This window comes from Dermacentor albipictus, unplaced genomic scaffold (assembly GCF_038994185.2).
Source record: "Dermacentor albipictus isolate Rhodes 1998 colony unplaced genomic scaffold, USDA_Dalb.pri_finalv2 scaffold_100, whole genome shotgun sequence".
NCBI classification, from domain to species: domain Eukaryota; kingdom Metazoa; phylum Arthropoda; class Arachnida; order Ixodida; family Ixodidae; genus Dermacentor; species Dermacentor albipictus.
Genome location: NW_027225654.1, coordinates 212515 through 224488, shown reverse-complemented (window position 1 = coordinate 224488; position 11974 = coordinate 212515). Strand labels below are relative to the sequence as shown.

The following is an 11974-nucleotide window of genomic DNA, read 5'->3' as shown; positions in this document are numbered from 1 at the left end:
AGCTATCTTGGCACCAGCACAATATCTTAACTTCAGGATCGGTTTACACTGGCATACCAAGCAATGAATAGGAAGGTGCCCACTCACTCTATTATTGACAATTCATGCCAACGCAAGCGTATGTTCACACACCTTCCTGTTTGGCTTACGTAGACTTCGCCGCATGATAGAGGAATCTGATAGACTACCCCAACACTGCAATGTACGTAGGAATTGGGGCGCTTTATTCCGTACCTTTGGGACCTATTCGTATTTCTTCCTATGCGCGAGCATAATCCAACAAGCTGGCCAGGAGCCGAAAATGCAAGTTGGCACCTGTCCTTGTATGCTCTCTGTGGTTGTTTGTTTGCACAGTTATAAAACTGTTTGCAGAACCATTAAGCTTTGACAATCACTACGTATTGAACTAAAGCGGAGACTAACCTGCAGTAAGCAGAGAAGCGTTCCGTCTAGCGACATGGCGGCTTTGGATCCGCCATGCCCACAGAAGATGAAATCATGCCGGTCTTTTATAGCGGCACCAAGTCATGACGTTAGACTGAGATACTTGAAAGGGTAGGCCAGTAGAATTGCGTCGCCAGATGACGAAAGCGTTGATCACGAACTGCCGTTGATCAACTGGTTCTTGCCATGTAGATTAAAACAGTAATGGACCCAAGACGCTGCCCTGGGGAACACCAGAGGAGACATCAGTTAAATCGGATTCATATCCGTCGACGACGGTGAACTGCTTACGAAATGACAGGAAATTACGCAACCATGAGATAGTTGAAGAATGTAAGTGCAACAACGATAGTTTAGCTATTAAGCGGGAGTGTGGAACATGATCAAATGCCTTGGAGTAGTCCAAAAAATGCAGTCAGTCTGGAAACCTTCATCCATGTTAGAAAAAAAGTTCACTGGTGAATTCTATTAACTGCATGTCACACGAATATCCCTTCCTAAATCCATGCTGGCTTGGGAAAAAAGTTATTCCATTCAAGGTAATGTGCGATGCCTGATGCGACGATGTGCTCAAGAAGTTTGCATGCGATACAGGTTAGATATTGGGCGATAGTTACTGACATGATTTCTATCACCAGCTTTAAAAATGGGAATAACTTTAGCGATTTTCCAATCATCAGGTATTTCCCCGGTAGACAATGATTGCTCGAATATGTTACAGAGGATAACGCTGGAATGATTTACGGTGTTCTTAAGTATTTTAGAATTTATGCCGTGAACGCCACAGCAAGTTGATAACTTGAGGTTATTGATTAAAGATGCAATACCAGTATCAGTTAGGTTTATAGGTTCCATGTACTGATAGAGGACATCGGTTAGCTGTGGGATACTGGAATGGTCTTCATGAGCAAAGACAGATCTAAAGAAAGTGTTAAAAACAAATGGACACTCTTGTTTACTTATGGGTGCCCCGATGTTGTCTTGAAGTAATATATTAGCATCCTTGTTTTTCGGTGATATGGTCTTCCAGAATTTTGACGGGTTATTCTTGATAACAGATTGAAGATGACGTGAATAGAATGTGTGTTTAGCTTTGCGTACAGCTTGACAGTATTTTTGATCAGCTGCTTTGTGGTTAAGCCGTGATTGTGAGGTTCTTAATTGTTTAGTTTTCCTAAATAAACATTTCTTTTTGTTCTTTAGCGTGCACAAAGACCAGTGAAACCAAGGCTTTCATATATTAACCCGGAAGGAAATTCACGGTATGTATGAGTGAACAAGGTCAGTTAATTTTTCTTTAAATAAAGTCCAGTTTTTGTTGACCGGTGTGCCAGGAAAAGTAGGAATATATGTGCGGCAAAAGTTTTCTAAACCGAGGTTGATGGCATCGTAGTCTCCTTTTTTATGATCTAAGATTTGTTTGGGCCATGTGATACGCTGATAAAAAGATGTAGTAATTGTAAATTCGAGAAGCAGATGGTCACTAAATTCTTCACAAAAAGGCACTGGGCTGATAAACTCGGGAGCACTCGTAAGGATCAAATCCAAGATGTTATCACCGCGGTTAGGTTGATTTATTATCTGGACAAATGGAAAATCTAGACTAAACTCTATGAATTCATTAGAGTCGGTAGTTTAATTACAAAAACAGCGCCGAATAAAACAACACACGAAGAAGGGAAACACGAGACAGCACGTAGGCGCTAACCAACTGCTTAACCAACTAGCCCACCAACACATGCTCAGAGTCGGTAGAACAAGATGCTAGGTTTTTTCAGTTTATGTCAGGATAGTTGAAGTCACCCAAAAGGAAGATATGAGCTGTTTGGAATTTCTGTTTAATTGCACTAAGGTTATCGGTAAAGTCTGAAGTGAACGAGGTCGTATGATCTGGTGCTTTGTAACATACCCTAAGCAGGCACTTGTGCGCCTGTGAAGGAATACAAACCCACAAGATTTCCAGTGGGGAGGAAACATTAACATAAAAATGTACGATCTGTTTTTTCATGGCGACTAGGACGCCACCACCCCTTCTATTGGTCCGATCATTCCGGTGAATGATGTAATCCTCAGCGTCAAATAAAACTTCGTGATCAGCAACATTTGAGTTAAGCCACGTTTCTGCTAATAATAAGATGTCAGTACCATCGCTTTCTAAGCGAGAGCATAGTTCAGTGCGCTTGGGGAGAATGCTACGAATATTAGTGAAAGATACTTTAAGCTCCCTCCGATGGTCGACTACAAGCATTTGAAGCTAACGTACTAATATCTTGTGGACGTGTTGCCGGGGCGCAGTTCAGCTATCTGGAAGACTGTATCACAGTATTTGAAGCAGAATCATACGTGTATACCCGTTTATCAATACTCAACTTTTCAACGTTAAGCCTGAATGGCATCTTTTTAGATTTAGCATAGTCAAGAAGATTTTTTCTCGCAATGCGTGTTTGAAGAAAAAAATCCTCAAGCACGGCAAAGCCAGTGTCCTTGAATTTATAGCCCTGTTCGAAAACACGTTGCCCGTCTTTAAAGGAGGTAAATTTAGCTATGATACGCCTACGTTTATCTTCATGATACTGGCCGAGGCGTTGGGCGCGTTCAATTTGTGAAGACTGCAGATTGATACAAGATGATTCGTCCAGAGTGCTATAACTTTTTCTTAGGCTGTACACCATGACTCTGAAGCATCTTCAGAAATACCGAAGAAAAGCAAATTTGATCGTCGCATTCGGTTTTCTGCGTCTTCACAGCGGGAGTGTGGTATCCTTAGTTTGTCCGGTAAATTACAAGCCGAAATAGATGAGCTGAATTCCAAAGTGCTATGGGCGTTTTTAATCTCTGCAGAGTCAACTTCAATTGCACGGATTCTTGCAGACAGCTGCCTCAACTCGACATCTACAGATGCCTGCCAGTTCTTTATTGCGAGCAGGTCATCCTTAATTTCATCTTGTCCGGATATAATCTGCTGAACTGTTGCTAAGACCTTCGCCAAAACGTCATCATGCTCAGGGCCTGGATTTGTTTCAATATCACCAGACATAATTCTGCCAAAACATGTACACCCAAAAATGAAACAGGAAGTGTGGCTCGGGTATTAATGCCAGTGTCTTGGTGTACTACTCGATTCAGCCGCTGGGCTCTGTGAAAGTATCCACTCTTGTTGCATTTCTTTCTCCATGTTCAACTGCCGGCCGCAATTGGTTGTAATGCTGCGGCATCCACAGCACGAAATCCAGCCATTGACAAACATAGGTCTACATAAGGTCTACACAAGTGAGTGTAGCGAATGCCTTGGAGGGTAGCGAGAGCGGGCGAACAATGTAGATGTCAAAGTGATAGAAACAGGCATCACAGAGACGAAAGGAGTGCATTGGCGACTTCGTGTGTTGCGTCCTCTTGGAGCGCTGACAGTGAAGGCATTCGCGTGCCCAGCGGCGCATATCAGAGTACACTCAGGTGGCATGCTGGGTGGCATGAACCTGGGGATGACTTGCATGGTGTAGGTTATCAAACACTTGATGAAAGAGTCGGAATGGAATGAATGGCAGTGTTCGACTCCTTGACATGTTGCAAGTGGTAGCGACTGAAGAAAATGGAAAGGGGACGTCTGGAAGCACTAATGACGTTGCAGAGGACCGGAGGTCCCGAAGCACGACGTCTAAGTGCTGCACCGTAGCAATTTCTTCGATGTCAAGTGTTGCCGTGGATATTGCGTCGATACAGAAGGCATCTGCAGCTGCGTTGACCAGGCTTTCAATGTATTGTATGTCCACGGTGAACTCGGACATGAAATTGAGGTGCCACCAAAGGTTGCGAGTCCAGCTCAATGTTAACAATGGCAACCGGAATCCAGCTTGGAGTTCTGGCTGGTTTGCCCATATCTTCAAGTGGGTACGACGGCCACCAAATGTTGTGGGTTCGAGTGTCTTAACTTCTCATGGGCAGTGCCGATTCTACCTCCAAGGAAGAATGGCAGAAAAAGCTAGTTACAGCATGGGATTCCTTTCAAGGATCCGCTGAGCGAGCTGGCACACGTGTCCACGCACACGCTGACATATGCTGTTAAGTACATTGTTAGTGCACACATCAACAATGACGTCAAATCTAGCTAACACCGAGACATTTAAACTGATCAACTATCTCTATTTGTTTGGAGTTAAATATGATGCTATTGCGTGGACAAACTGGTTTATATTTCAGCTGGAAAATTACTGCTCTTGTGTGTTTTTTTTTTCATTACCACGCATATGATTAGATTGCGACCATTTTCCCAGCGAAGTCATCGTCATATTGCACCCTTGTATGAGTTCATGAATGTTATGTCCAGATAAGAAAATGCTTGTACCATATATTATGAATCTGGCATTCGGGTTAATGTTTACAATGTCATTAACATAAATGTTGAAAAGTAGTGGCCCTAATATACTGCCTTGTGGGACACCAGAATTAATTGGTTTTATTTCTGAGTATGATTATGTATGTTGACAAGTTAATATTTTATTAGTTTTACAGCCTGGCTTCATATTCTGAAGTACCATAGCTTCTCTAGAAGTAACTCTTCATTAACAAGATCAAAATCTTTTGAAAAGTCAAGGAATATTCCCATCACAAAAGCTGTTTTCAAATTGTGACAGAATATATCCTTTTTTTTAACAGCACTAGTTCAGTAGATTTGTTTTTCTGGAATCCGAATTTACATTTGGTGAGCAAATTGTATTTATTTATAAATTTTGTAAATCTAGAATGCCGAATTTTCTCTACGAATCCCGAGAAATTTCCCACCCCCAAAAGATATCCCACCCCTAACTAAGGTCCCAGCTTAGGCATGATAAGGCACCAGTCAGGCATGATAAGGCACCAGTTGTTATCTTGGTAAGTGTTTGGAATGCACTCATAAAATCATTAGAGTGCAACACCATCTCAAATTCGTTTAAATTCTTGAAACCTTAAATTCTTAAAACCTCGTTAAACCGTACCTCCTTAAACAGTAGTTTCGTTTTAAATGTAGTAAAGTGAAATCCCTGACTCAGTGGCCATTTAACATAATGCATTTTGTATCTGCATAAACCGTACCAGCTTATTACGTATGTATCGGTTAACACGCAGTGTTTCCACTTTTATTTATTTATTTATTTATTTATTTATTTCCAGATACTGCTGTCTCAATACATGAGACATAGCAGGAGTGGATACACCAGAGATTAGATCAACACAACATACAATGAACTTGAAACGTAATTACAAAATATGGTTAGACAATTCTTCACAAACTCACAAACTTGATTGCACAACCACAGCAGTTTGTCCCCATTGGGCAGCCTGTCAGAACAAACCTCACAGATCAAAACAACGGCCTTCAATCGCATTGTCTGTTTGTGAGTGAAGCCACATCAACATCATTTCGGTGTCGTACAGGCAAAGACTCGGGCCATGCCGAAGCTCGGAAAAAAAGCACCAGGTGCTCAGCACAGAAGAAAAATTACGACATTCGACCCACTAAAGCATATTCTAGTACTGTCAAACCCCGTTACAACGAACACCACATTAACGAACATTTCAGATTAACGAACTTTTATGAAATCCCGTGCCGACTGCTTATAGTTTCAATGTAAAAATATTTCACTACTACAAACTTCAGAATAACGAACATTTCAGAATAACGATCGTTATTTAATTTCCGTGTCATCTTAACAACACCTCAGTACTACGAACTCATATCGCGAAATGCGATGATGATGATGAAGCAACATTCACTGGGCCCGAAATAAATCGGTGGTGCACGCAGGCACCAGACGGGGTGGTTCCCTAGTTACGGGACCCATATGTTTCCAGCAGCTCCTGGCCCCTGTCCGTCAGTGCGAGCTGAATCGGTAGGGCGGGGCTGGATAACAAGGTCTCCCATCGCTCAAGGGATTGGGGATTAGGGGTGTTGGTGGGAAGGGGAGGAGGGGGGGTCTTGAGTTTTGTGCACTCTGCCAAGACGTGCGGCAGGGTGCCCTTTTCTCTTCTGCAAAAAGGACAGAGCATATCGTATTCCGCAGGGTACATGCGGTTCATCAGTACGGGATGCGCAAGCGATCCCGCCTGCGCTCGACGCAGGATCGTCTGTTGTTGCCTGGTGAGTTTGGGGTGCGGTTCTGGCAGTCTGCACCTTTCTTCTCGGTACATCCGGGTAATGTCCCGAAAGCTGGTAACCGGGTGCGGTAGCTCTTCCGGCTCGTGCTCGGCCCGGATTGACATTTCTCGGGCATGGTAGTCGGCGATGGTGTTGCCTGCTACCTGCGAGTGAGCCGGGACCCACACGAGCTCTATGGCTCTTCCCGGAGGCTTGTGCTTGGCTAGAATGGCTCGGGTCGCGGAGGAGATTACCCCCCTGCGGAAGCTTCTGTAGGCTGTCTTTGAGTCGGTGACTACGGTGTCCACGCTCGACTGTGCGAGTGCAAGGGCTACGGCCGCTTCTTCGGCAACTGCGGGGTCTGTTGTCTTCAGGGACGCGCTGACGATCAGCTTCTCTTTTGAAGTAACCACCACGGCTGCACGGTCACTGCGAGGATTCTTAGATTTCAGTGTATCCGTCACGGCAGTCGGAGCTCTAAGCTAGCAGACGGTGCAGCGCGAAGAGCGGGCCGCCTTGCAACTTGCTTCCCGCAAAAACCTGAGATGGCGCGGAAGGAGAAAGATGCGGGCGGAGACTTTTTTTTCCTTCTCCGTTGTGGAGGCAACGATGCACCAGGTTTTGTGAGTGGAGAGGCGGGAAGCATGGGCTCGTAAAACCTGAGACGGTGCGGCAGAAGAAAAAAAAAAGTAGTAATTAACGCTGAAGTGGGCCTTTTTTTTTTTCCTGATGCGGAGGTGACAACTCTAAACCACGGCGAAGAAGCGAAAGCAGTTTTCTTTGAGCGAGAGAGTAGAGATTCTTCGCGAGATAGAAGACGGGAAGAAACAATCCGTCGTGGCTAAAGAACATGGAGTGGCGCGGTCGACGATCGCCACGATTCTCAAAGATAAGGAGAAAATCTTTAAGCACCAGCAAGAATCTTGCTGCACGTTACGGCAGCACCCGAAGACCGCGACGAGTCCGTGTCGGCCACAGATGCGTTGGACTGCTTGCGAAAACTCCGCATATTTATAGTCAAAAGCGGCACAGCGACCGAAGGCGTGCATAAGAATGCGGACGGTCTGGAATCGTTCGTGCTGCAGAGTCTGTGCTGCACCCGTCAGAATACGATTACGGACTGTTTCAAATAAATGTGCCTTGCCTGACGATCACGTGTGCATTGTGTGAGAAACGAGTTCAAGGAGGTACCGTTTCAAAGGTAGGACGCTTGCGTTACTGAAATGCTATTGTTATGGCTAATTTTTGGGCTTTCACTATAACGACCTTTCAGAATAACGAACATTTTCCCGCGGTCCCCTGAAGTTCGTTGTACCGAGATTTCACTGTACACTGTAAATACAGCTGCCCTGGCCATTCCGACAGCGGTGACAACAGCCAAGAGTGGAACCAGGGGCACCGGCCACTTACCAGGAGCATGGAAAAGTCCAGTGTAAAGAGCATGAAAATTATAAACTGTGCCCTCGCACGGCGTGCGAAATGTGAACGGCTGAACTCTCTTTATGAGAAGAATCCGCTCGCTGTTCGCAGCCAGCACTGGAGCACACATGCCAAAGGCGCTCTGGCACAGCGTACGGAGATTTCGGTCAATTTTCCGTGTTTGGCACAGGAATTGGCAATTGTATCAAAACGGCACCATTGGCGCAGGAGTCCCACCTCTGCGTTTTCAATGCCTTGCACTGCGAAGGCTACGGTACAGTGGGGCATGCCCACAATGATCCCCCTTCTAACTGTCACCTTTGCATAAAGCTCAAGTTTAAATTTTGATGTTAACGTTGACACCACGACTTTCAATTTTGGTGCCTATGACGCAGTAAACATAAGCAAAACGTGGTTGTCCTCGAGAAGCCACAGCGCTTTTAGCCAGTGGACTCGTAACTGAAGCCTGCGGTGGTCGCTGTATCTACGCTACGTAGCCGCCCACAACAACCAATAGCAGTCGCATGTGGGAATCTGCTTTATTATGAAATAAAGTGTAAGCCTGCCTCCTTAAGAGAGTAAGGAGGCAGGTTTCTGTTGAAAAGAGTGTTCGAGAGAAAGGCGACCTCGTGGTCTGCTTGCAAGCTCCACGCACCACATACGACAGTAAAACTTGGCTGATACGTTCACAGCAGCATATGCTACCAACGGAGTATGTTATTTCACCAAGCTCGACGCGTGGTTCAGAGCCCCTTTAATCTATGTGCTACTGCTGCTATGAAGCTTGATTGTGAGACACTATTAAACACTCACTCATGTCAGAATGTAATAATGTACCGACAAGGGTAACAGAAAAGACAGGTACCATATTGAACCATTTCATAACCAAGTATGATAGGTGTTGCATAAAGGCAGGTGTCATTTTTTTTGCAATAAGTGATCACTCGCCCATTTTAAGTGTCCCAGGTTAACATTTTAAAGAAGCAGGACTAATCTTACTTGTAGCGAGACATAAATCCTGCCACACTGTCGCAATTCTGGGACTGGTGCAATGTTGTAAATGAAAATGGCCCTGACGCAGCTTATGAGCAGTTTCTGCGCAAAGTTAAGTGGATTATGACAATTGTCTTCCTTAAGAAACCTCTAGTAAGTGCAGGAAACATACAAATCTGTCAACGAATTATGAACTGCTCAACAACATAAGAAAAAGTGACTAGATTTAGAGAGCATTTCTTCAAGTAAGATGCACCGACGGACTGAAAACTTGTACAGCATTTAGAAACCCCGTGAATGAGGATAGTGACATAGCAGAGAAAAATTATTATACTCACCTATCCAGCTCTTCTGCAGGAAGATCTGAAGAACTCTGGAAAAAATTAAAATCAGCAATTGGTCACATACCTCCACTTACTGAATTATAAAGGATGGGGCGTAGTTCAAAGGTCTCGAACTCTGATGCATTTAATGATAATTTTGTCTATTTCACCCGCTTGTCTATGAATAGCAACATACCGGCAATAAAATTTCCTAATGAGCAGACCATTTTCTTAGACTGTGTTAATGAAAGTGAAGTAGTTTCGTCTTTTATGAAACCAAATAACAGCAAGCCTATCGACGCGTCAGGCATACAATTAACACGAGTTACGTATATTATTCTTGAAACTTATTGTGCGCAACAAACAGGGACGAAGAATAGAAGAAACACAAGGACGAGCGCTTTCTAACAACTGGTTTTATTTTTGAAGATCCACCTGCTTATATACCCACAGATCTGCGCAATCTAGTCATCCATAGCACGCCTATAGCGCATATAATACACACAGATCTGCGCGAACAAGTGCTCTGGATGACTGGATCGCGCAGATCTGTGGGTATACAAGCAGGTGGATCTTCAAAAATAAAACCAGTTGTTAGAAAGCGCTCGTCCTTGTGTTTCTTCTATTCTTCGTCCCTGTTTGTTGCGCACAATAAGTTTCAAGATGAATTTGTTCCAACTAGGCCGACTAGCAGTCTTGCGTATATTATTGACATTAATTATCATGCGCTAGTTCATATCTTTAATACGTCTTGCAACAGGAAGCTTTCCACGTAAAATGCATTATGCAAGAGTCGCCGTAATATACAAGAAAGGTGACAGAAACGAACCTCCCAATTACCGTCCGATTTCTTTTTGGCAGTTGTTTCAAAAAGATTAGAGAAAATTTTACTTAAATGTTTCACATCCTTTACTGAACATAAAATTTAATTCATTTATTTATTTAAAGTACCTCACAGGCCCATTTAAGGGCATTGGGTAAGGGGGACAACAAAGTGTTTCAACAGGAGTAAACAACATAAATATCAATACAGGAATTCACAAGATAAGTAAAGCAACGTTCAATAAATGTTTGTCTACGCTAAGCTTTAGATAGCGTAAAAACAGTAATATCCTCATACACACAAAAAATACAAAAATTCAAGTGTGAAAAACAGGGAAGGAAAGCAGGTCAATAACATCCTTATACAATGTTCCTACAGGAAGCTTTGCAATTCTTCGCGAAAAGCGCCCCAATTTAAGCATGCTATGTTATCAGGAAGACTGTTCCATACAGTTATGACACATGGCAGTGCTGATGCGTTAAATGACAGTGTATTGCCAAATATGCGCATGAAGCTATGGCTATTGTTAAGGCAGCATGACGTGCGCGCTGGTACTTCAAGCGGCAACAGATGAGTTCATTAACATTCGTTAACAATTTCCTCTCGCTGCCCCAGGATGTGTGAAGATAAAATTGTCAGTAAGTTTGTTGTTTTTATGCATTTCGCTTTGAGATATCTTATGTGTAGAATGAAAGTAAGTTTAGAGTCAAGTATGATGCCTAAAATCTTCTGCTCTTTGTTCGCAGGTATTTGTTGCCCATGCATTTCCATATTGGGATCCGCAGCAAGAACTTTCTTCCTGGTGAAAAGAGTGCAAGAACTTGGGGGGTTCACTCTAAACTCATTTTCGTCTGGCCACTTAGAAACTCTGTTCAAGCACTGTTGTACTTGTCTCTAACACACTGTAAGGTTGCAGGATTTGAAACCTATCTGTATGTCTTCTACATAGATGGAATGTATGTATGCTTGTGTCGGTTGATTTGCCATTGTGGCGGCAGGTAGGTGACGTCCGCTGCGAAGTTCCGTGATTGTACCCCGCACCTTCCACCAAAATGTTGCAGGAGAAAGCAGGCCCACGAATGTAAAATAATGTATATTTACAAGTGAGGTTAATGGCGTTCAGGCAAGTGCCAGACTTCGTCTTCCTCTCGACCAATCCAACTTCTTCCTTCACTTCACCGTAACAATATTGTAGAGATAGGACAGCCTCCTGCAAAGCTCAAACTGGTTGCAGGTGATTGTTTAATTTAGACACAAATAGCTAATCATCATCATCAGCCTGGTTACGCCCACTGCAGGGCAAAGGCCTCTCCCATATTTCTCCAACAACCCCGGTCATGTACTAATTGTGGCCATGCCATCCCTGCAAACTTCTTAATTTCATCCACCCACCTAACTTTCTGCCGTCCCCTGCTACGCTTCCCTTCCCTTGGAATCCAGTCCGTAACCCTTAATGACCATCGGTTATCTTCCCTCCTCATTAAATGTCCTGCCCATGCCCATTTCTTTTTCTTTATTTCAACTAAGATGTCATTAACTCGCGTTTGTTCCCTCACCCAATCTGCTCTTTTCTTATCCCTTAACGTTACACCTATCATTCTTCTTTCCATAGCTCGTTGCGTCGTCCTCAATTTGAGCAGAACCCTTTTCGTAAGCCTCCAGGTTTCTGCCCCGTAGGTGAGTACTGGTAGTACACAGCTATTATATACTTTTCTCTTGAGGGATAATGGCAACCTGCTGTTCATTATCTCAGAATGCCTGCCAAATGCACCCCAGCCCATTCTTATTCTTCTGATTATTTCCGTCTCATGATCCGGATCCGCCGTCACTACCTGCCCTAAGTAGATGTATTCCCTTATG

General features: G+C 43.8%; 1 long non-coding RNA gene across 2 annotated transcripts in view; it reads right to left on the bottom strand.

Moving 5' to 3' along the window:
* Positions 1–452: 452 nt before the first annotated feature.
* Positions 453–11974, bottom strand: part of LOC139053365 (uncharacterized) — a 48648-nt gene continuing 37126 nt past the window's right edge. The window contains exons 5-6 of one of the 2 annotated variants that reach the window (XR_011510437.1): positions 9307–9341; positions 453–667 (exon numbers count right to left, since the gene is read on the bottom strand). This is a non-coding gene — a long non-coding RNA (uncharacterized lncRNA). Of the gene's footprint in view, positions 668–6183; positions 7216–9306; positions 9342–11974 lie in introns of those variants that run through there. The other variant, XR_011510436.1, reaches the window with a different exon arrangement.